This window comes from Miscanthus floridulus, chromosome 14, assembly GCF_019320115.1.
Source record: "Miscanthus floridulus cultivar M001 chromosome 14, ASM1932011v1, whole genome shotgun sequence".
Lineage (NCBI taxonomy): Eukaryota > Viridiplantae > Streptophyta > Magnoliopsida > Poales > Poaceae > Miscanthus > Miscanthus floridulus.
The window spans coordinates 85,400,384-85,423,200 of NC_089593.1; the positions used below are offsets into that span (position 1 = coordinate 85,400,384).

Below are 22,817 nucleotides of genomic sequence, written 5' to 3' on the forward strand. Positions count from 1 at the left end.
ATACACAAGGGGACAGAGGCCGCACTATACCCGATTCGTCAAGCCATTCTTATGCCAATAAAGGTAACCACCAACAATCTAGAAAAGGTCCTCATACTGAGCTAAAGCCAGAGCCATGTAGCCCTCACAGCTGTACTGTAAGTCTTGGATGATCACTTACAGATAAGTCCTTAGGGAGAGGAATCTAGAGCACCATAAAAATAGCCCAATGCTCTAGCCCCCTTGTTCCATGTTGCTAAAAAGCATATTTTAGTGTTTATTGCATATTCCATTAGTCAAGTTACAAGATCATGGCTTTAATTGAGCACTAGCATCATACTACCCAATGCAATACCCCATAGGTAACAAGGCACAAGTACAAAAGACTAGGATATCCTTAGTGGCCGTCAAGGTAGACACATGCAGTATGAATTAAATGAGTAAAGGTGTATAGGACAACAAGGATGATCCCATGCTATACTTGCCTTAAACACTGATCCTTCGGTAAGCTTTAATCTTCAACGTTCTTCTTCTCCTTCTTCTTGATCACCATGTATATCTCACTGACTGGACGACATCATAAAGCACCACACAAGCATCCATACAATCATACACAAAGCAAATAATAGATCTAAATTAGAACAGTACACCAAAAAGAAAATCAAGATGAAAAGTTTATAAAATGAATCTACGTCTCGCTACGAACACACAAATGCGAAAAGCACGCTAATCGGAGCTTCGGTGAAAAAGAAACATCTACCGATAGATCTGCTTTATACATGGAAAAGAAAACTATAGGCTTCATTTATTTTAACTATATAAAAGCTTATATAAAATTGAATTAAGTCAAATTTAGATTCGAATTATAAGACTAAAGTAAAACAAATCATATTTTATTTACAAAACCCAGTTGCATAATTCTTATTTACGATATGATTCAAACCATGAAATTCTAGTATTAGCGACATGATAAACATTGCTACCAACACGTAGATCTCATCGCTATGAATCTAACGCAACTTGAATGGGCTAAAACAGAGTTAAAACGTAGAAGATATGAAATAAACAAGATTTCCTTTATTAAAATAATAGGTTAAATCTAACCTCGAATTTTAAAAGTTTAAAACCTTCATAACAGTAGTATGGACATCTAGATTAGGAAATTACAAACCTAACGCAATTTGAACAGATCAAATCGGAGTTAAAACGGAGAAGTTATGGCTAAAACAAAATCAGTGGCAAATCTGTAAATAAGTGAAAACGTATTTTCAATATAACTGAAGAGAAATACGCTTTCAAAATAAGAAAATGAAGTCGGGAAAACATTTTGAACAGCGGGTTAAGACTTAAATAGTTATAAGGGTCTTTTTGCAAATAGCACAGCGAAGGGGTATCTTCTGTTATCGGTCGTTGGATCAAAATCGGATGGCCAGTATTCAATCGGGAAAAGAGACGGAGGAGGCTGCTGCCGGAACAGTGGCTGGCGCGGCGGCGCGCCATTGACGACGACGAGAAGCTTTGCGGCGAGCTTGGTTTGGGCAAATCCGAGCCCCATGAGACACGTGAAGAGGACGAGGAGCAAGAGGAGGACATGGCGAACCTGATGAAGGCAACGGGGAGGGTCACGACGTCACGGTGGCGAGCTATCCGCGGCGGCGCCATGGCTGGAGTAAGGAAACTCGGCGGCGAAGCAAGGAAACAGCCCTACAGTGCACGATTTTCAACCAGGACAGCATGGGGTGGAAGAGGAGGTTGAGGTGAACTTACTACGAAGGTTCTCGGCGATGCAGAGCAAGCAGAGATGGCCCTTCGCTCGGCGGTCGACGGCGACTTGGCGACGCTAGATTGCAGCATGGCTGCGGTGGCTCGGCGAAGGCAGCTACAGCGCTGGAGGGTGGAGTAGGGAGGCAGCGGCATGGGCTTATTTAAAGGCCTGGAACCTTGGGAGGCACGGCAAGCGGCGTGGAGTCCAGCTCGGGGACAACGGGAGGAAAAGGATGACCCTAACATGCGGGCCCGGCATGTCAGTCATAGAGGAGGCACATGACCGCAACGCGAGAGGGAGGTGAGTGCACGGCGGCTTCGGCTGGGCCGGCCCATGAGCGGAGAGGGGCAGGTGACGCTGGACCGCTGGGAGGAAGAGATGGACCGACGGCCAGCTGGGCCAGCGGAAGGCGGAAAGCAGAACTGGCCCCGCGGAAGAAAATAGGCCACGGAAAAACGGAGGAGGAGGAGCTATGGGCCTACGCGCCAACTCAACCCACGCGGGAGGAGGATGCTGGGCTGTGAGAAGGAAAGAGAAAAGCAGGCCTTCGGGCTGGATTGAAGAGAAAGGAAATTTTCTAATTTCCAAATCTTGTTTTTTTCCAAATTCAAATGGAAACCAAACCAAATCCAAATGGGGATTCAAATATACTTTTTCAACACAAGTAAAATGAGGGATTTTAGTAAGTCTTCCCAAAAATTATTTTTACAACTTTTTAAATTATTTTATTTTCAAATTTTCTTTTCTTTTACTTCAAAACCATTTTCAATTTCATTTGAAAAAGCAATTTAACCAATTTTGAATTTTCAATCAAAACTACTCAACCAAATAAATCAAATGCAAGGGCATGTATGCTGAAACTTGTTGCTAAACCTTATGATGAATTTTAATTTAATGAAAAATTTTAGTTTCCTATATTTCATGTGCACAAAAATTCACAAATAAATCATTTTAACTCTATTTTCAAAAGTGGCAAATTTTGGGGTGTTACACCTTCCTACTCGATGGGCTCGATTCGCCGATCCACCGCACCAAGATCCAATCGTCGCCCCAGCAGAAGCCATTTCGCCGATCAACAACGTGATGATGGACAACCTCTCTAGGGGAGCTAGGGGGAACCGCATCGACTACCCTCGCCAACATGACCAAGAAGTCAACCAAGATGTCTGAGCGCACATCAACAATCTCCGAGACACGTGACGTCATATCGACGGGCGCCGTTTCTCTCACCATGAAGAGGAAGTACGACGGCATCAAGAATACGAGCAAGAGTTTGGTAATTTGGACGCAGCCCTCTAGCCACTCAATGCCAGCAACACCACAGATCACGACGGTGATGATCCCAAAGGGCCCCGACCATTCACAAGGGCACTCCAAACACTCCAGTTACCTCTTGGTTTCAAGATCACGTGGATCGAGCCCTACGAGGGGTGGATGAACCTTACACAATGGCTACAAGCTTATGCCACTGCCGTGTGCACCGCCAGGGCAGATACCAGCGTCATGGCAAACTATCTTCCCATCATGCTCATGCCAACTGCGATGAACTAGCTCACAAGCCTCACCCCGGACTCCATTGGATCCTAGGAACAGCTGAAGAAGGTCTTCACTAAAAACTACATGGCTACGTGTACTCATCCGGGCACCAAGCATGATTTGAATTACATCTATCAGAAACCGTCTGAGCTCCTCCGTTGCTACATTAGATGTTTTCCAAGATGTGGAACTCTATTCCCAACATCATGGAAGCGGAAGTCATCAAAGCCTTCATCTGAGGACTCCATCACCATGACCTCCGCTCCAAGTTTAATCGTAAGCCACCAAAGGGGATTAGCGATATGATCACGACCGCCGATCAGTACGTCGATGCCAAAGAGGCCAAAGTTTGCTTCAACAAGGATGCAGGCAATCACCACCCAACTCACCACGGCGACGAGCGCCCCGATGAACGATGCCATAATGACCACCGCTACGATGACCGCGGCCACCATCAGGACAATGGTCGTGATCAGCCAGAAAGGTCGAAAGCTGGTCAATATCGCCGCCGTCGACCAGAGCACATCATCGCTGCCATTGGCAAACCTCGTGCCAAGCGCAACTACGACGAGCAGTACAAGAAGATCCTCGAAGGCTCGTGCCCCCTCCACAAGAACAACAAGCACAACATGAAAGACTGCCTTGGTTTGGCCAAGGAGTTCCAGGCCAAAAAGAAGGATGACGACAACGACGATGAAGCCAGAGGTCGCCGACCACCTGGGGACAACAACAACGCCTTCCAAGATCATGACAAGGTGGTCACCACTATCTCTAGGGGCCTTGCCACCACCGAGAGCAGAAGAGATCGAAAGCTCACCGCCTGTCGAGTGCTCGCCATCAACACAGAAGACGCCATCGCCAACCCTAGCTATCACCCTTGGTCTAAGGGCCCCATCACCTTCAGTAGGGCCGACCAGCGGGTAGACATCCCTTACATAGGGCATTTCCCCCTCATCCTCGATGCCACCGTCAAGAAGGTACTCTTTAGGAAAGTACTCATCGACGGTGAAGCGCTCAGAACCTCCTCTTCGCCGGAGCCCTAAAGGAGCTAGGCCTCGGAATAGAAGACCTCACTTCCTCCGACTCCTCCTTCTGGGGTGTGGTACCTGGCAGGACATCCAAACCATTGGGAGAGATGACTCTTCCAGTATAGTTCGGCATGGCTAGCAATTTTCACGTTGAGCACATCAACTTCTACGTCGCCGACTTCAACACCACCTACCACGCCATACTTGGTTGGCCAGCTCTAGCCAAGTTCATGTCCATACCACACTATGCCTATCTGGTACTAAAGATGCCTTCACCTGCTAAAGTTCTGGCTCTACGGGGCAACCTCTCTGTCGCATACGCCTACGAAACATAGAGTCTCGCCCTTGCCAAAGCCACCAACCTCTTCATCCAGATGGCTAGCATGGTCATCGACACCAAGACGGTGCCCGCCAATGGCCTAGAGATCCCAGCGCTAGAGCCTCCATATGCATCCACCAAATCCAAAGAAACGAAGGAGGTTGGCCTCAGCCTCGATGACCCCACCAAGACCATCAAGATTGGGGCTCATCTTGACCCCAAATAGGAAAGCGCGCTCATCTCCTTCCTATGTGCCAACGCCGACATGTTTGCTTGGAAACCTACAGATATGTCATGGGTACCACAGGAGAAGATCAAGCACTCCTTGAATGTCTCGCCAACCGCCAAACCGATCAAGCAGAAACTCTGATGATTTGCTCTAGACAAGAAGGAGGCTATTAGGGTAGAAATAAAATGGCTCCTAGATGCCAGATTTATTAAAGAAGTGTATCATCCTGAGTGGTTAGCAAATCTAGTTCTAGTTCAAAAAAGAATAAAGAATGGAGAATGTGTGTTGATTACACTGATCTCAACAAACACTGCCTTAAAGACCCCTTTGGTCTGCCTCGGATAAATGAGGTTATAGAATCCACCGCTGGCTACGAACTCCTCTCCTTCCTCAACTGTTACTCCAGCTATCACCAGATATCTCTCAAAGAGGACGACCAGATCAAAATGTCATTCATCACGCCTTTTGTTGCATATTGCTATACCACCATGTCCTTCGGACTCAAGAACGCTGGGGTGACCTATCAAAGGGCCATCTAGATGTGCCTCAATCAATAGATAGGCCGCAACATCAAAGCTTACATCGATGATGTGGTCGTCAAATCCAAGACCGTCGACAATCTTATTGCCGACCTCGAAGAAACATTCGCCAACCTGAAAAGATACCGATGGAAGTTGAATCCTTCAAAGTGCATCTTTAGAGTTCCATTTGGCATACTCCTAGGCTACATCATCAGCGTCCGCGGTATCGAACCCAACCCTAACAAGGTCTCTGCCATCACCAATATAAAACGGCCAACCTGCGTAAAGGATATACAGAAGCTCACAGGGTGCATGGATGCTCTCAGTCGCTTTATATGATGCCTCGCTGAGAAGTGACTACCGTTCTTCAAACTACTTAAGGCCTCCGAGCGCTTCTCCTGGTCGAAAGAGGCTGATACAGCTTTTGAGCAGCTCAAGTTGTTTCTAACGAAGCCTCAGATCATGATGGTGCCTCAACCATTGTCCACCAACATGCTATGGACTAGAGTACCATTGATATGGCCCTTCACATGTAGAAGCTTGAGATGGTTGATAGAGTCATCTAGCTTCTAAAATACAGCGCTCTTCATTGTGAAGTTAAATTCTGCCACCATAGAGTCATCTGCTACGATGTAGTAATCGACAGACAAAACAACCACATTGATCTCCCCTCGTTCTAGGGTGGCCTCATAGTCAACCATCTCCTCATAGGGAACCTCAGGGACCTCCATGCCAACCAGGGCAGCAACAGTAGTAGCAAAATCATCGGAGCACACCTCGAAGGCACCCGGGACAGCAGGAGTTGGCTTAGCCAACTCCGAAGTTAGCTTAGCCAACTCTGGGCTTCCCAAAGCAACATTAGCAAGGGAAGTTAGCTTAGCTGACTCTGGCACATCTCGAGCAGCAGGGGCAGCCAAAGTTGACTTAGCTGACTGACTCAGCACATGAGTCAGCTTAGTCGACTCTGAAGTTGGCTGAGCCATCTAGCCAACAGCAATAGCGGTGTTCTGATCTTCCAAAAGATTTTCGACATGTATGGGGTTGAGAATTTCACCCTCCATCTTGGCAAGCTTCTCCCTCTTCTGTTGCTTATGTCGGGCATGCTACAACTTACGCCTTTGAGTTTTATTCAACCCATGAGGACACCATATGGGTTGCTGATACTTAGAATCTCCTTCGAAGCACTTCTTTTCTTCAATTCCAGCAACATCTTTGGGTGCTTCATCTTGCTTAGATACTGTAATTTCTTCAATTACAATCGGCCCATCATGATTAATGATAGGAGCTTCCATGGAGCCAATTGTGACAGTCGATTGAGGCCTAGCTCTTGGTGGGAAACAACGGGAACCTCAACCTTCTTAGGCACATAGACTTGCTGCATTGGTGTCTTTCCTGATTCATATGGAGTTAGAGTCCTAAAAATAATCACGTGATCTTGACTTGCACCACTGGAGCTTGACTGGCCATTATTCAATCGGCTAAACACGGAGGTCCTTCAGATTTGACCAGCAGAATCGAGGGACCCCAATGAGATACACGAGGAACAACTCTCTGAGACAGAGCTATTGGTTGCACCACCGCCAATTGCTTGATCTTGTCATCTTCCTGCTTAGCAGAGTAGACCCTCTTTCTTTGAACGGCCAATTCTGGGAATCAGCCTTTTGTTGCTTATACTTGGTCATGAGCCTATCAAAGGTGCATTGCTTCTTCATGAACTCTCCCTGGTTCTTCTTCTCATTGGTCTTCCAGGTGCCAATCTCCGATCATTGAGGAACAAATGTGCGCAAAGCATGAACACTGGAGACGCCAAAGCTATTGGAACTAGGGGAGTCGGCTAAGCTAGCTAGCGCAGTCGACTCAGCTGACTTGGCGGAGGTGGTGGCAGCCGACTCCCTAAGTCGGCTAAGCCGACTGGCCCTACTGTGTGCTAGAGTTGGCTTGGCCAACTGGTCAAGTCGGCCTAGCCGGCCTTTGTTGTGCTACCGTTGTTTCATACCACTGTTGCCTTCTTAAATATTATGTTGATCCAGCGGTGATCTTCAACTTGTTCTTGCCTTCATCATCCTTCTCAAGCACCACTTTGCGTCCTGAATTCATTTCAACATTCGATGCTACACGTGGTTCGCCAATAATCATGTTCTTGCCTTGGGCTTTATCGGCTTGCTCTAAACGAATCAAAACAGAGGGCGCCCCTGCTTCAACCATGTGCATGGAAAAAGGGGTCTTATCAACTTGCATTTTAGTAAGAATCAATCGTCCCTCACTAAGGGCCGATTGGACCTGCCGACGAAAAACATTGCAATCATTAGTGGCATGAGAAAAAGAATTATGATATTTGCAATAAGCCCTTCTCTTTAACTCATCAGCTGAAGGCAATGTATAATTGATTCTAATATAACCGAATTTCAACAATTCATCAAAGATTCGGTCACATTTAGAGAAATCAAAAGTAAATTTCATTTCCTCATTCTGATTTTTATGAATCGGCTTGAGAGGACAAGTAACCAATTTATTCTCTACTGGCCATTTAATTTCAGTAGCTAAACATTCTTTATTATCATCATCAGAATCATCGGAACAGTCACCAACGAAATGCACATTCTGACGATGAGATTTATAAGCATCACGAGACTCTTTAAGGCGCGATTCAATTGAAACGGCCTTTTGCATAAGTTGATTAACATTGTGAAACTCATAATGCTCAAGCTTTTCTCTAATACTAGAACGTAAACCGGCAAAGCATAAATCAGTTAAATCTCTTTCAGAAATATTTAAATGGAAACATCGGTTCTTAATCTCTCTAAATCATTTGAAAAAATCATGGATGGACTCATCACGCCCTTGACGAACCGATGCAAGGTGAGACAATCTAGTTTCATGAGCACCGCTATAAAAGTGATTATGAAATTTCTCTTCTAATTCAGACCATAAACCAATAGAACAAGACAATAATGAAGTAAACCATGCAAAAGCTATGTCAGTAAGAGATAAAGGAAAATTACAAACTTTCATAAAATCATAAGCACTAGCTTCATCCAATTGTGCAAGAAACATGCTAATATGCTCCATGGTCGATTTACTATCGTCACCACTAAATTTCTGAAAATCAAGTACCCTCCACCCTTCAGGTGCTTTCATGAAATCATAAGTAGAAGGGTACGGCTTTTGATAAGTATTCCTACTAGATTTAAGTTGCACTCCTAAACTATTTTTAAGAGATTTAGCTAGTTCATCCTTAAACAAATTCAAAGCATCATCAAAATTGATAGTAGGAGCATTAGGAGTAACATTAAATGTAGGAATTTGACTAGGTGACTATGGTGGGTTTGGTAAAATATTATGCCCCACTGAAGCTCTATTTGTTGATGATCCATAATCGGTTCAAAGTGCTTGACCCAAACTTTGTGCACCAGTACCTATACGTGTAGATGTGCTAGCAACAGGTTGACCAGCCTTATCGGTTTCAAATGCTGAAGGGGCCAATTGAAATTGGCTAGCGAAAGCATGAGAGGTTTGATTTTTCATAAAAATTCAAAGGCATACCAAATTGAGGTTGTTGCACGGCACCCGATTGATCACAATCGGTTGTCTTACCCTCTAACTTATCCATACGTGCTTGAAGTAGATTAGAAAGATGCTAAGGATTATTATTATGCAATTTCTTTTCATCTATCAACATCTGAGCAAAATTGGCATGAGTAGGATAAGCATCAGTATTTACCTCCACATCATACTTAGCTTTTCCATCTCCCTTCTCCCTGGCGCCTGAAGATGTGGAAGTAGTAGCATCGCCATAGGCGGGTTCACGGAATTGAGTAACCTTGTCGTGCTAATTCTTGGTGCAGCTCTCCAAAAAAGCCTTGACATCGGCATCGAGCTTGGCTTATGGCTTCTGGCATAACTCATCTAGAAGCTCATCCATATTTTGAGGAAAGATCATGTTAGCCTCATTAAAGGGATGGTCTTGTCACCCACGTCGGTGGTAGTACCATCGTTGCCTCACATGTTGCTAGTAGATTGATTCTTGATTCGCTTTGCTCTCCCCAGCGGAGTCGCCAAAAGTATGTTGACGTTGAAGATGACCCCAAGCCAACACACCAGTAGGGCCTTGGATGCCCAAAGAGGTTTCACACAACCTGCAACGCAGCAAGAACATGGCATAATCGATCAAACCGATCTAGAGACCGATAAGACCGATGTAGAGCCTGTTCTCGGCCGGAAAAGCTCCCAAACTTCTCCTGGGAAGACCCGTCAGGGAGGAGCACATGGAGGATCTCCTAGGACCAGCAAGGCCATCGAGGATGCCACTGAATCTCTGCCAGGAAACTCAACGAATAGCAAGAGAGGTTGAGAGAGGGGAATTAGGGCAAAAGGAGTTGATAGATTGGTTTGTATGATGATTGGATAGATGGGAACTCAATTGGCCATGATCCTCTCATATATATAGAGGGAGGTGGTCTTATCCCAGTAGGAAACCTCTCCAAGACTTAATCTCTAAGTTTCCCATGAGTTTGGAAGAGTTGAAATCAAGTTTGGACTCTCCCTGATTCGGACTGCGAAAATCATAAGTTCTGACAGGGTCAGAAGTTCTGATTTTCGCGTAAAGCTAGCACATCCAGGCGAACATCAGAAGTTCTGACAGGCTCAGAAGTTCTGATTTCCACACAAAGCCAGCACTTTTAGGTGAAAATCAGAAGTTCTGATTTTCGCACAGACTCAGAACCTCCATGCAAAATCAAGGGGTCAGAAGTTCTAGTAGGGTAAGATTTTCTTGAGGGAACAACTCCTTCATCCAGACACCGAAATAGATGTTCCATATATGTTTTTTTACCGTCTCGATGAGAGAAATGCAATGGTGAAGTTTGCTCCATATTTTGACAATTTCATATAATGGACAATTTTGGTTGTCAACAAGCCTATTTGCTCTTTAATCGTATCTCATCAACAGGGTCATTGTACAGCTAGGACTAGTAATAGGTTATGGTAGATGGACAATACCTCAATGCTAATGTTTTTTAATCTCCGGTCACATCACCGAGAACTCCTAGCAAGTCGAGGATTTGAATTTGGCTAAATAGGTTCTAGAGGTATATGCATCATAGGCCCTTGAACTTGTCGCGTGGTGCCACTTAGGTCCACAAACTCTCAAATCATACTTCTGGCACCCTAATATTGTTTAAGTATGCCACTTAGGTCCATAACTCATCAGATCAAGGTTTTTGCCGATGTGGCGTCCATAGAGCACACGTGAGCTGCGCATGAGCCTAGTTTGGGGCATGCAAATAAGCAGAGAGGCCCCGAGTTCTTTTCTGTACGTAGCTTAGGCAGCCATCCATGTCGGCACAGCCGCACGCTGAGACCAGTTGCAGGGCCGTGACTAGCAGCTCACCGAAGAGGCGCTCCACCTGCGCCACCAGGCCAATGCCGCTGGGGTGCTTGTCGTACAGCAGCAGGACCCTAGGCACCCTGTCACCACCGTCACTCGGAGCTCCGCTCCTGCTCTAGCTCCCGCGCGCCGTGGCGACAGCGCACCGCGTCCTAAGGTCGGAGGCGGCGCACATCATGCGCAGCGGCAGGACGCTGAGTAGCGCATGCGACGCCGTGTGCACGCCACCGTCGAACCCCAGCCTGGGCAATGATGATGATGATGTAGTTTCATCACCGGCAGTTCCATCACCATGGCCATTGGCTTGGAGGATGTTGATCTCGGTGACATCACGAACTCTGGTGTAGTACTTGAGATCAGCTGCTGCTCGGCAGTACGCCGTCCTCATCAATAGATCTAGCTGCTCGACCAAGTAGCTGACGCCCTGGTGCATGTACACGGTGCCTTCGTGCACCTGGAAGAAAGCCTTGCTCTCCTCGATCTCCTCCAGCACCCGGTAGCCCTGCTTGTCCACCACCTTGTACCAATCGTGCTCGATCGCTCGTATGCTCACCACGTGAGCAGGGTTCTTGTCAGGCCCGACGTACTTCCACACGCCTGACTGATCAGAACTGTTCGTGTTCGTGTTCATCAGGTGACCCTGATCTCTTAGGGTCACCATGGCACCGTCCATGCCGGGAACAAAGTGCCTAGCGTCGTGCTTCGGGCACAGCGGCGCAGGCGAGGTGCTGCCCCAGGACCTTGCGGTTGCGAGAGTCGACATGGCAGTACTCCACCGGCTTACCGAACAGCTTGTGCGGGAAGCTCATGAAGTACTGGTCCAGCGCGTCGTCGAGGCCGACATAGATGGCGATGGACGGCTTTGACCTCAGCCCGGAACGCCCGGCATGTTGCCACAGGCTCACCATGCTCCCGGGGAACCCGAGGTGCAGCGTCGCGTCGATGCCGCCGACGTCGATCCCGAGCTCGAGAGCATTTGTCGCCGCCATGCCGCGGAGCGTCCCATCGAAGAGGCCGGCCTCGATCCTCCTCCGGTCCTCGGTGACATACTCGTCGTGGTACACACAGATGGTGTCCGCGAGCTCCGCCGAGGTCTCCTCGAGGATCTCGTGCGCGCGCCAGCACGGCCTCATAGAGCTTCCTCGTCTTGCAGAAGGCGATGCACCAGAACCCGTGCTGGACCATCTTGGCGAAGAGGTGGGAGACCTCCTGCGTTGCGCTCGGGCACCTCCCTTGCCTTGACACTGACGAGTTCCACAGGAGGAAGTGCTTGGGCCTCCAAGGGCTGCCGTCATTCTGCACAAGCTCGACGTCATCAGCGTCCAGGCCGGCGAGCTCCGCGACATGCTCCCAGGGGTTTGCCAGTGTCGCCGTGCAGGATATGAAGGTCAGGTGGCTCCCGTAGACGTCCGCGCACACGCGCTTCAGCTGTCGGAGGATGAGCGCAGTGTGGCAGCCGAAGGCGCCCCTGTAGGAGTGAGCCTCATCGATGACGACGTACTCGAGGTTGGACAGGATTCGCCGGAACTACGTGTGGCATGGCAGGATCGAGACGTGCAGCATGTCCGGGTTGGTGATGAGCAGCCTCGCGCCGTCCCTGATCCTTGCGTGGTGTTTCATCGGGGTGTCGCCGTCGTAGATGCTGACGACGTCGCCGAGGTCGCCGGCGCCCTTCACCATCCCCCGCAACGTCTTGAGCTGGTCCTGCGCCAACGCCTTGGTCGGGAAGATGTAGAGCGCGCACGACGCCGCGGCGGGACGCGAGATGGACTCCAGCACGGGCATGTTGTAGCACAGCGACTTGCCGCTAGCCGTGGAGGTGGACACCACCACGTGCTTGCCCTTGTCAGACGCAGAAGCGGCGGAGGCGATGGCCTGGGCCTGGTGGCTGTACAGCCTCGTCACTCCGATGGCCCTGAGCGCCTCCCTGGTGGGCTGCGAGAGGTGAGACGGGAGCGGGCAAAAGGACGCCTCGCTGCCGGGGATCTCCTGGACGTGCCTGATCTGGCCATGCTTCCCGAGCCCCTGCTTGAGGTGCTCCACCATCCGAGCAGGGTCCAGTGGCTCCACGCCGTGGCAGTAGAAGGACGGCGAGGTCGGGTCGTGGACGGGCACCCTGGCGATCTTGGCGTACACATCCTCCACACGCCACATCAAAGACGAAGAAAACTTACTCCTTTTGGCCATGGGGAACACAGAGGGGCCGACACGTGGGTTCGGATTGGCGCTCGCCGTCGGCGGCGCGGTGAGCTTGGCGATGAAGGGGATGAGGGAGATGAACTCGCCCCGGGCGAGTGAGAGGTTGGCGAGCTTGGCGTCCAGGAGGAGCTTGCCACCGAGGAGGAAGAGGTGGAAGGCCGGGGCAGCCTACGCGGGCGGGAAGCAGACATGCAGCGCTGCCTTGAGGTCCCGCACGGAGGCCGTGGCGGGCAGGCGCACAGACGTAGCGCGGCCGTCGAGCGCGCGCACGGGGAGGACCACCGAGCGTTGCTGCGCCGCCATTACTGACGCCTACGTACGTCTGACGACGAATCGAGAGGGAAATGGAGGATATGAAAAGAACTGGGGGCCTCTCTGCTTATTTGCACGTCCCAAACCAGGCTCACGCGCAGCTCATGTGCGCTCTGTGGACGCCACGTCGGCAAAAACCTTGATCTGATGAGTTATGGACCTAAGTGGCATACTTAAACAACATTAGGGTGCCAAAAGTACGATTTGAGAGTTTGTGTACCTAAGTGGCACCACGCGACAAGTTCAAGGGCCTACGATGCATATACCTCTAGGTTCTATTATAAGGAACCTAACTAAATAAACTACATTCAATTCATTGCCTCAATGCTAGTTTATTAGAGCCTTATAGTCAATTATAAAAAGAAGATACAATTTTGCCTTTAAATGTACACTTTGAACAACACCGAAATAATAATTTGAAAATTACTTATTATATTTGTTTTGACTTTTAAGTAACTTATTTTTTTTATCAACCAGGAGAGATGTCTATCGTTATATTTGTTTTGAGTAACCGAGGATAGCAGTAAAGTTTGAAGAATATTTAAAGAGCGAAGGGATTCTTCTGTCCTGCTTTTTTTACTTCCCAAACTGTCATCGTATCTCTCCTGATCTGTATTTCATCTGGACACATGATCTATGCTCATATAAGTTAGGACACATGCATTTGTGTGTACAGGGGTCGTATACAGTCTGATTCCAATATATTAGAACATATTATGTGACCGTTATATAAATCTCCAAGCCACAAGGTGATCGTGCAATAAGTTATACATTGTAACACACCGATATGTTGTCAATAAAATTTTAAATTTCAACCGCATATACAGTTATTTGTAGGCATTTGCTTACATGATCAATTAAAACATGTCCCCTTCTTAGCACTGAATGAACCATTTATAATCAGCCTTAGTAGGTGACAATGGTTAGCTGGGAGCATGATAGCATCAAAAACCCAACAACCACGAAAGTAAGGTGGCACAAGCTCTCATGATTACTGAACCTTCTTCAGAAAGCAAAAAGGGGTTCTTTTTCCGGCTTCGCACTAATGCCTGGCCTTGTGTATAAATAGAAAGGGACATCTCAAAGAGGCGTCCATCATTTAGCAGTCCATGAGCTGAGCGAAAGCCGCCGAGCCACAAATCTCGAGAAATAAGTCAATCATTCCCACAGTGCAGTGGCACAACAGGCGAAATCTCACTGTCTAGCTGCTGATCCTATCTTCTTCTTGTTTCTATGTATGTGGGTCATCCTTTGAACAATGTGGGGTCCTGAAATGAGTAGGCTTTTCAGGTACATTCTTGAGGTGGACATCTTAATGTTTGCTAGTCTTGATTTTATCTTTGTTTCTTTGCTCACATTAACCAGTCCTGACTTGTTCCATCCTATTGTTATAGGTGCTGTTTTAGAGTTCTAACTTCTAACCACCACATGAGAGAAACAGTATGTTCCCAGTTTCAGTATTTTGCTGTAGGCCCAACTAAACAACATTGCTGAAACTCTTTCCAGTATTCATATGCAGCTTGCTCGGCCCAACTTTTTCTGCTGTCTGAAAAATATTGACCTGATAGATGCCGTGTTTGATGCAGAAACACATCCAGGTCCACATTCCAAAGCCGTGGCAGATTAGTGCTGCATCATCCTTTGCCAAGAAAGAATTGCACGAGTTCTGATAATATATTTCATTAGCTTTTTCTTTGAAAGCTACTCATTGCAACTGCTGGAAGAGTAATAAATTCGAGGCAGCTGGTCTTCCTTTTTTTTTTTTTTGTTCCAAGAAGGGAACTTTACCAATTGGCATTGCCCTTCCACGCTATAATGAACGTCACTGGACATAAAACTGATTTTAGGCTCTGATTTGTTTCAGCAAAAGTAGCATTTACCTTCATCGCTAAAAAAAGTAACCCCAATATTATAAAAAAAAAACTAGGCACGTTAATTGAACTTAACGCTTGGATACTGTTGTACTGTGGATTTCAATTCGTTATACTCTGTCAAACATCCGTTCCTTCAATTCATTCATAGAAGCCAAGCAACCTTATAGTGTTCTCTACATTTTTTCCCCAATTGCGCCTGTAGATTAGGAATAATAGTATTCTACATTTAAACTTCAGAGTTCAGACTTGAAAAACGTGATCCGCTTTTCATCAAATTGTAGAGAGCACAATATTCAGAAAATCGTATTCATTAATTTTCACAACTCAGATGTTCAAGTTATAAAATATATTTTTTAGAAACTGGTAGTGCTCCATTATTCCAGAAATAGTTGTATATCTAAGAGCCCTAGTAAAAAATATTGAGTTTTTCTTTAATGAAGCAATGAATTTTTTTATTGGGCTGGTGTTTCACTAAAAAATATTTTGTTAAGCGGTACAACGTCCCACCAGGCTAGGGAGCAAGTTTGAATAAGAGGTAATCGAGAAGCAACACTTACCAATAATAGGTAATGATAATCTTCACTTTCCAAGGTCATGAATATAGTGATCTTCTTGAATACACAAATACCATTACAAAAGTTGAATATTTAAGACTTTAAAGTACACTTAGATCATGTGCAAATCTCCTATCCTGAGTTTGTTTTCATGTTGTCCATTATTTGTATATACATGCTTAGCCTAGAAGCCTAAGTAACTAAAAAAATCTCAACTCACTTTTACTAGTGTTACAGTTGTGTAACAGATTAGTATGTACATAGCAGACGTGACACTTAGTCATGACATACCACGGCACTCATAATATTACTAGGGTATATCAACAGTGGTGAGTCGATTCATTGAAGAGTGAGGCATCCATATAATCATAATAAGTTGGAGTCAACTCCTAGGCCAAAAGCAGGGCCACACATATTTGTTTTTTTAAGGGTGATTCACAACTCCCTAACCTTTACATTGTTACACCACTTACGCTTGCTTCCGTTGCCACTCCACACAATTGTTGTCATTTTGGCGCTTGCTTTCGGAACCTCAACCAAAGCTTGAGATCCACCACACCCTTCTAGATCTACAGCCAAGTTAGGATCCACCATGCCATCACGCCAGATCTGTGCTTGCTGCAACTGCCTCAGGTCAGAAACCCCTAGCTCAAGATCCTCTACTCTCTTCACTGGTTGTGCATTCTCGCCTCTAGTTCCTCCATCGTGCTCAGATCTACGTTCGCTGCTACCTCAAGTCCTCAACAGTGATAAGTTGTGATTTTGATAGCGAGTATACTAGATTCAATCCTTTTTATTCGTCAATGGTTGACTCTCAAGTACGAATTTATTCTCTTCTCCGTGATATGAGTAGGCTTTCCAATGCTGATGACCATATTTGGGCATCCCACGTTGATCCATGCATCCACTGGAGATGCCCTATGACCACCACATGCAACAGTCTCATGTATATCTCCGACTTAAGCTCCACTTGTGTAGGGGACTAGGACGAGCTGCACTACTCCAAGGTAACTTGTAAACCTTATCCATGGTCTTGGTGAGCTTGCTATTCAAGGTAGCCACTACATGTACAAGGAAACAATTGGTGGGGATTAATCGTACCAGTACATGTACAAGGAAAATTCACAAAAAGAGTACATGTACAAGGAACAAGGGACTCCTTTATGTTGTGGGGTAAAGTCCTTTTTTTTACCTACAAATTTACGTGGTAGTCTGATTTTCAACCTTAAATATGAAAATGGATAACAAATACTCTCCGATTATCAAAACCGGACAAATTTGGTTCTCGTGCCGGTTTTAAAGGTGATTTTCTATTTTGTCAAATAATAATAATTTGACTTACTATCTAAAAACCGGACAAATTTGGTTCTCGTGCCGGTTTTAAAGGTTATTTTACGTTAGAAAAGTATGAAACTAGCACCAATTTTTTTCTAAAAATATTCTCTACTTGTTTATTATCTATATATATGTATTTAAAAGTGGTTTATTTTTGTTTCTATAGCTTTATTGCTCGTCATGCACTCAATATTTATTTAAAACAAGTAAGATCCGAATAACCGTAAATATAGCACCAACAGACATATGACATTTTTAGAAGAAAATTGAAACTAATTCCATTTTTTATGATTTGAATAAATTAATTATGAATTTCTAGAGACCAAACTGGATTATTAATATAATAATAATAAAATAGAAACCACCTTTAAAACCATGCAAATGACCAAATTTATCCGTTTTTGACAGTTGGAGGGGCGTGTGTCACTCGATTTCATAGCTCAAGGTTGAAAATCAAACTACCGTGCAAGTTTGAGGGTGAGAAATTAGACTTTATCCTATATTGTACTATAATAGTAAAAATGGTAATTAGTATCATGAAACCATTTGTATAGTCAAGTCCGGATCATTTGTGCAGGTAGTTTTTAATTCGAGATGGTTGTTCACTGTCTTGAAATGATCGTTTGTACAAGTAGGTGAGAAACTCATGGCTAGGGTTTGTTCGGTTTTGGTGGGGATTGGAGGAGAACTAAGGAGGTTGAGGGGGATTATTAAACCCCCCCTACAAGTTAAAATCATCCTCAACCCCTTTCAATCCCCTCCAATTCGTTTTGGGAGGGGATTATGCAAACAAGGCCAAATGCATTTGCTATGCCCAGCCTTTTCTTAAAACCTATGATGAGTAAGGAAGCCTTGGAAAATTTGGATAGTCATTTGCCATAGGTTTGGGTTCGCTGACCTATGATTGGAACGACCGACTCTTCTCCTGTGTAAGCACATGCTGCAATCTTCCGAAAGACGTAACTTTTGCGTCTGAACTTTAAGTTGGATGAACCAAAAGGCTGTTTCATTCGCCTCGATGAGCTCTTCGACATGGTAGAGGCAACTATGTGATTTGATCAAGTATTTCACTATGTACAAAGTCACATTTGTTCATGTCCAAATGAGCTCTTGTTTATGTATCACTAATCCTTGGATTTATGGCCATGGGTTATTGTTGCTCTTGATATTTACGGTATTTGTGCATTGAATTATCCATATTCCCCGCAAAATATGTTGTGACACAAAACTTGTGGTGCATATTAGATTAAGCCCTACAGTTATGCTGTAAGGCATGAAAGTTGTCATTTTATACTATTTTGGCGATTGGATTAGTTAAGGGCCGCTAACAGTGTTGACTTCAAGGAGCAACGATGCCAATTGCTAGAGGGAGCGAAAGAGACACGGAAATAGGATGGACATGTCAATCGAGCGGTTGATCATGGAGAGTGTGCGCTGCAGTTCCAAGTAAAGACAGGAAGACAAGGGATAAAGAGACATTCACCACATTCTCTCTCCTCAAAACTAAATAAATATTATAATCTCTGTAATATTCTGTGAAACCTAACCATATTTTCATAATGGTACCCAAAAAATTATGGCATTCACTGTGTGAAATGGCTAAAACCACGCTTATTTGATGTCGCCGGTGTTTTCCGAAACATTAAACAGTAACTGACCTACCATTTAGCCATTATTTGGCTAAAAGGACATTTAATTAAATGGGTTAAACAACCAATTAAATGAGATAAAATGACTGGTTAAACAGAAGGAAGATACAATTGTGTGGCACCTATATGTATCTATATCTCTTATAAAATCAAACCCTACTAACTTTTAATCTCTACATGTAAGCTATCCGCGTGCATACTCACTAAGTGCTATATCATCACTCAATAATAAAATACTACATCATCTTCACCAAGTGCAAGGAATCTACGCCATATTACTCTGTCTACAAAAGGATACATACTACTATAGATTGATTTATCACTATCGCCACTTTCACTGCCATAGCGATAAAAGCGACGCTGTGATACATCCACCGTCGGTTGACCGATAGTGAGGCCTCCTAAGGGAGAAAACCGGCAGTTGAAACTACTACCACTGATGGGTTAACGGTAGATGCGGCAGTGGTATTGGGGTAGCATTTCCTCCATGGCATGAAAAGCGGGGCCGACTAGGATATGCGTTTTGGCGGACGGTCTAAAACTAGCGTTTGGTCAACCGGCGGTAAAAATTCAGCGTGAGTGTTGAATGGCCTCAACTTCTTAGGCCGTCAAATCACCATTACTTCCGCCTCCTAAAACAAAAGAGCCATACCCACTGCTCTACAAATTCTTCAAGCCTGGTGCCCTCTAAAACCACCCCTCTTCTTCATCCATCATCCCCTTGTCTTCCAATCTACAAAGAAAATGTCGGACAGCCCCATCAAGTTTTCAAGCAGCCCGTCGTCTAGCGAGGATGACTTGCCAGCCCAGCAGTCCTCCGAGGAGGACATCTCCTCCAATGACTGGATGCCTTCTGATTATAGTCCTCCATGGAGCTTCCAGAAGGAGGACCCAGAGGAGGAGGACGAGGACCGACGCCGATGATGCTGACGACTCCGAGTCCGACGACGATGACTCCGACTCTGACTTCGGCTCGCCTCCTCCTAAGCGAGCGAGGCAATCATATTTAGATTAAGTAGTTTATAGTTAGTATAAGTAGATATAATAGTTTAGGTTTGTTATTATGTTTACAATCATATACTCGTCCAAATTATATTTATTTGTATATGCAATGAATCAATGAAAAAAGTTCTTTGAAATATTATGTTTTCTACTGTAGTTTTTGCTACCTATCTTTGAACCTTGCTATATTCTAGGAGATATTGCTACTCGGTGAGTGTTTTTTTTCTTTTTCTGTATATATATGAATGAAAAGTAAAAACTTTCAAGTACAGTTCCGATTGTTTCTAGGAGAATCTAATAGCAATTCAACAGCTGACAATCATCGTATTATAGCATTGGATTAACGTGGCAATGGCCGGCTTAATATGGATACTGTTTACCTTGTCCCGTGCCGTCTGTTCTCGCTGCTGATCAATCTAGACCGTCCATTTGGAAAAAAAAAACTAGAATTGACCGGTCCGTTCCCCAACTCCTGTGGGGGGTACGACCCTAGATACCCACGGCAGACAACATGGGCTGCGCCCCCAGGGGTGGTCCCGCCCGCAAGACACCGGGAAGATATCCTGAAGATACTACGAGATCTGTTAGGATACGTTCGATCCCATGATTCATGTAATCTGTTGTTACTTTCCGGTTATCTCCTCGATCTAACTGACTTATAACCCTGCCCCCCAGACTAGGTAGAGACCGCTCAAAAGATACACAATATCATACGATCACCAATACAAACCAACAGACCACAGGAGTAGGGTATTACATCGCGCTGACGACCCAAACCTGTCTAACTCTTGTGTCTCTATTGCCTTCTTGTTTTCTATTACACGCATCTCTGCCGATCAATCTACCTTCATGGAATACCCCATGGAGGATTGTCGATGATATTCTGTCGATAGTTGGTGCGCCAGGTAGGGGTGTGCGTGCTATTTTCATGTTGAACTAGATGGTACGTTTTGCAGGCTCTTCATCCTCCCCATAGCCTGGACAAATCTTCACGGTCGGATCGATCTCCTGGATCATCAATGCTGACAGAGACGGAGAGATCATCGAGCTGGTGCAGATCGATTCTGCGTCGACCATCCCAACACTTGTGACTATATATCTGATCTCAAAACTGCCTCCAAGGTCATCTTCATCAATGATTCGCCACCCACTACCCGAGGAAGCGGATCAGCAATGACGATATGATCGCATCCAACGATCAGGTTGTCCAGAAGCTCGCCGACTACCTCTCCATCGCAGAATTGGCTCTGACCACTCTGGTTCAGCATCGGCCATCCTCCGATTTAGATCCATTGGTGGCCGATCAAGAAACTCTAGGGGTTACGGCCCTACCCTTTGGGCTCACCAACATCGCCGCCTCTTACAAAGATGCCCTAAGGGGCAAATTTGCCAACTAGGTGGGAGACATCTATCCTCTCATCGACCAGATCACCGACTGTCAACATGCTACAAATCGGCCGATGTCCCAAAGCATCCCTCCAAACCATCCTGGAGGAAAACCCAGACTCTGAGTCCTAGGGCTCAATGGAGACTATCGCCGAAACTGTCGCCGTTCAACCTCCTTTCCTACCCTTCCGAAGAGGTGGGATTTTCAATGTCAGCATCAACATCCCTTCATGGGATGGGGAAACCGACAAGGACCGCGCCGCTCGTGTCAACAGGAACGCCAACCGTGCACAACGCTGAGCAAATGAGGCTGCCAGTGTGCTAGCCGAGTCTGCTCACAACGAACAGGTCGACTCACAAGGGAGGCCACGCCCACTCCAATGCAACCTCGATGACAAATTCGTCTAGGTCAACAACCATGATGTCTACAAGACCCCAAGCGCCAACTTGGCCATGGTCGCCAATGAGCTCGTCCGGCTCAAGCAAATGCTAGAAGTCGCCAAGGTCGCCGCAATGCTAAAAGCTGCACACTGCCAGGTCAACGAGATCCGCTAGGATCAGACACCTTCCTATTCGATGGGCTTGATTCGCCGATCCGCCGTGCCAAGATCCAATCGTCGCCCCAGCAGAAGCCATTTCGCCGATCAACAACGTGATGATGGACAACCCCTCTAGGGGGGAGCTAGGGGGAACCACATCGACTACCCTTGTCAACACGACCAAGAAGTCAACCAAGATGTCTAAGCGCACATCAACAATCTCCGAGATGCGTGACGTCATATTGATGGGCGCCGTTTCTCTCACCATGAAGAGGAAGTACGACGGCGTCAAGAATACGAGCAAGACTTTGGTAATTCGGATGTTGCCCTCTAGCCACTCAATGCCAGCAACACCATAGATCACGACGGTGATGATCCCCAAGGGCCCCGACCATTCATAAGGGCACTCCGAACACTCCAGTTGCCTCGTGGTTTCAAGATCATGTGGATCGAGCCCTACGAGGGGTGGATGAACCTTACACAATGGCTACAAGCTTATGCCACCACCATGCGTGCCGCTAGGGGAGATACTAGTGTCATGGCAAACTATCTTCCCATCATGCTCATGCCAACTGCGATGAACTGGCTCACAAGCCTCGCCCCGGACTCCATTGGATCCTGGGAACAGCTGAAGAAGGTCTTCACTAAAAACTACATGGCTACGTGTACTCATCCGGGCACCAAGCATGATTTGAATTGCATCTATCAAAAACCATCCGAGCTCCTCCGTTGCTACATTAGACATTTTTTCCAAGATGAGGAACTCAATTCCCAACATCACAGAAGCAGAAGTCATCAAAGCCTTCATCTAAGGACTCTATCACCATGACCTCCACTCCAAGTTTAATCGTAAGCCGCCAAAGGGGATTAGCGAGATGATCACGACCGCCAATCAGTACGCTGATGCCAAAGAGGCCGAAGTTCGCTTCAACAAGGATGCAGGCAATCACCACCCAACTCACCGCGGCGACGAGCGCCCTAATGAATGACGCCACAATGACCACCGCTATGATGACCATGGCCACCATTAGGACAATGGTCGTGATCGACTGGAAGGGTCCAAAGCTGGTCAATAGCGCTGCCGTCGACCAGAGCACATCATCGCCGTCATTGACAAACCTCGCGCCAAGCGTAACTACGACGAGCAGTACAAGAAGATCCTCGAAGGCCCATGCCCCCTCCACAAGAACAACAAGCACAACAT

The 22,817-nt window shown here is 46.2% G+C and overlaps 1 pseudogene; it reads right to left on the reverse strand.

The window, feature by feature from the left end:
• Positions 1-10,641: 10,641 nt before the first annotated feature.
• Positions 10,642-13,326, reverse strand: LOC136503904 (uncharacterized; annotated as a pseudogene).
• Positions 13,327-22,817: the final 9,491 nt, after the last annotated feature.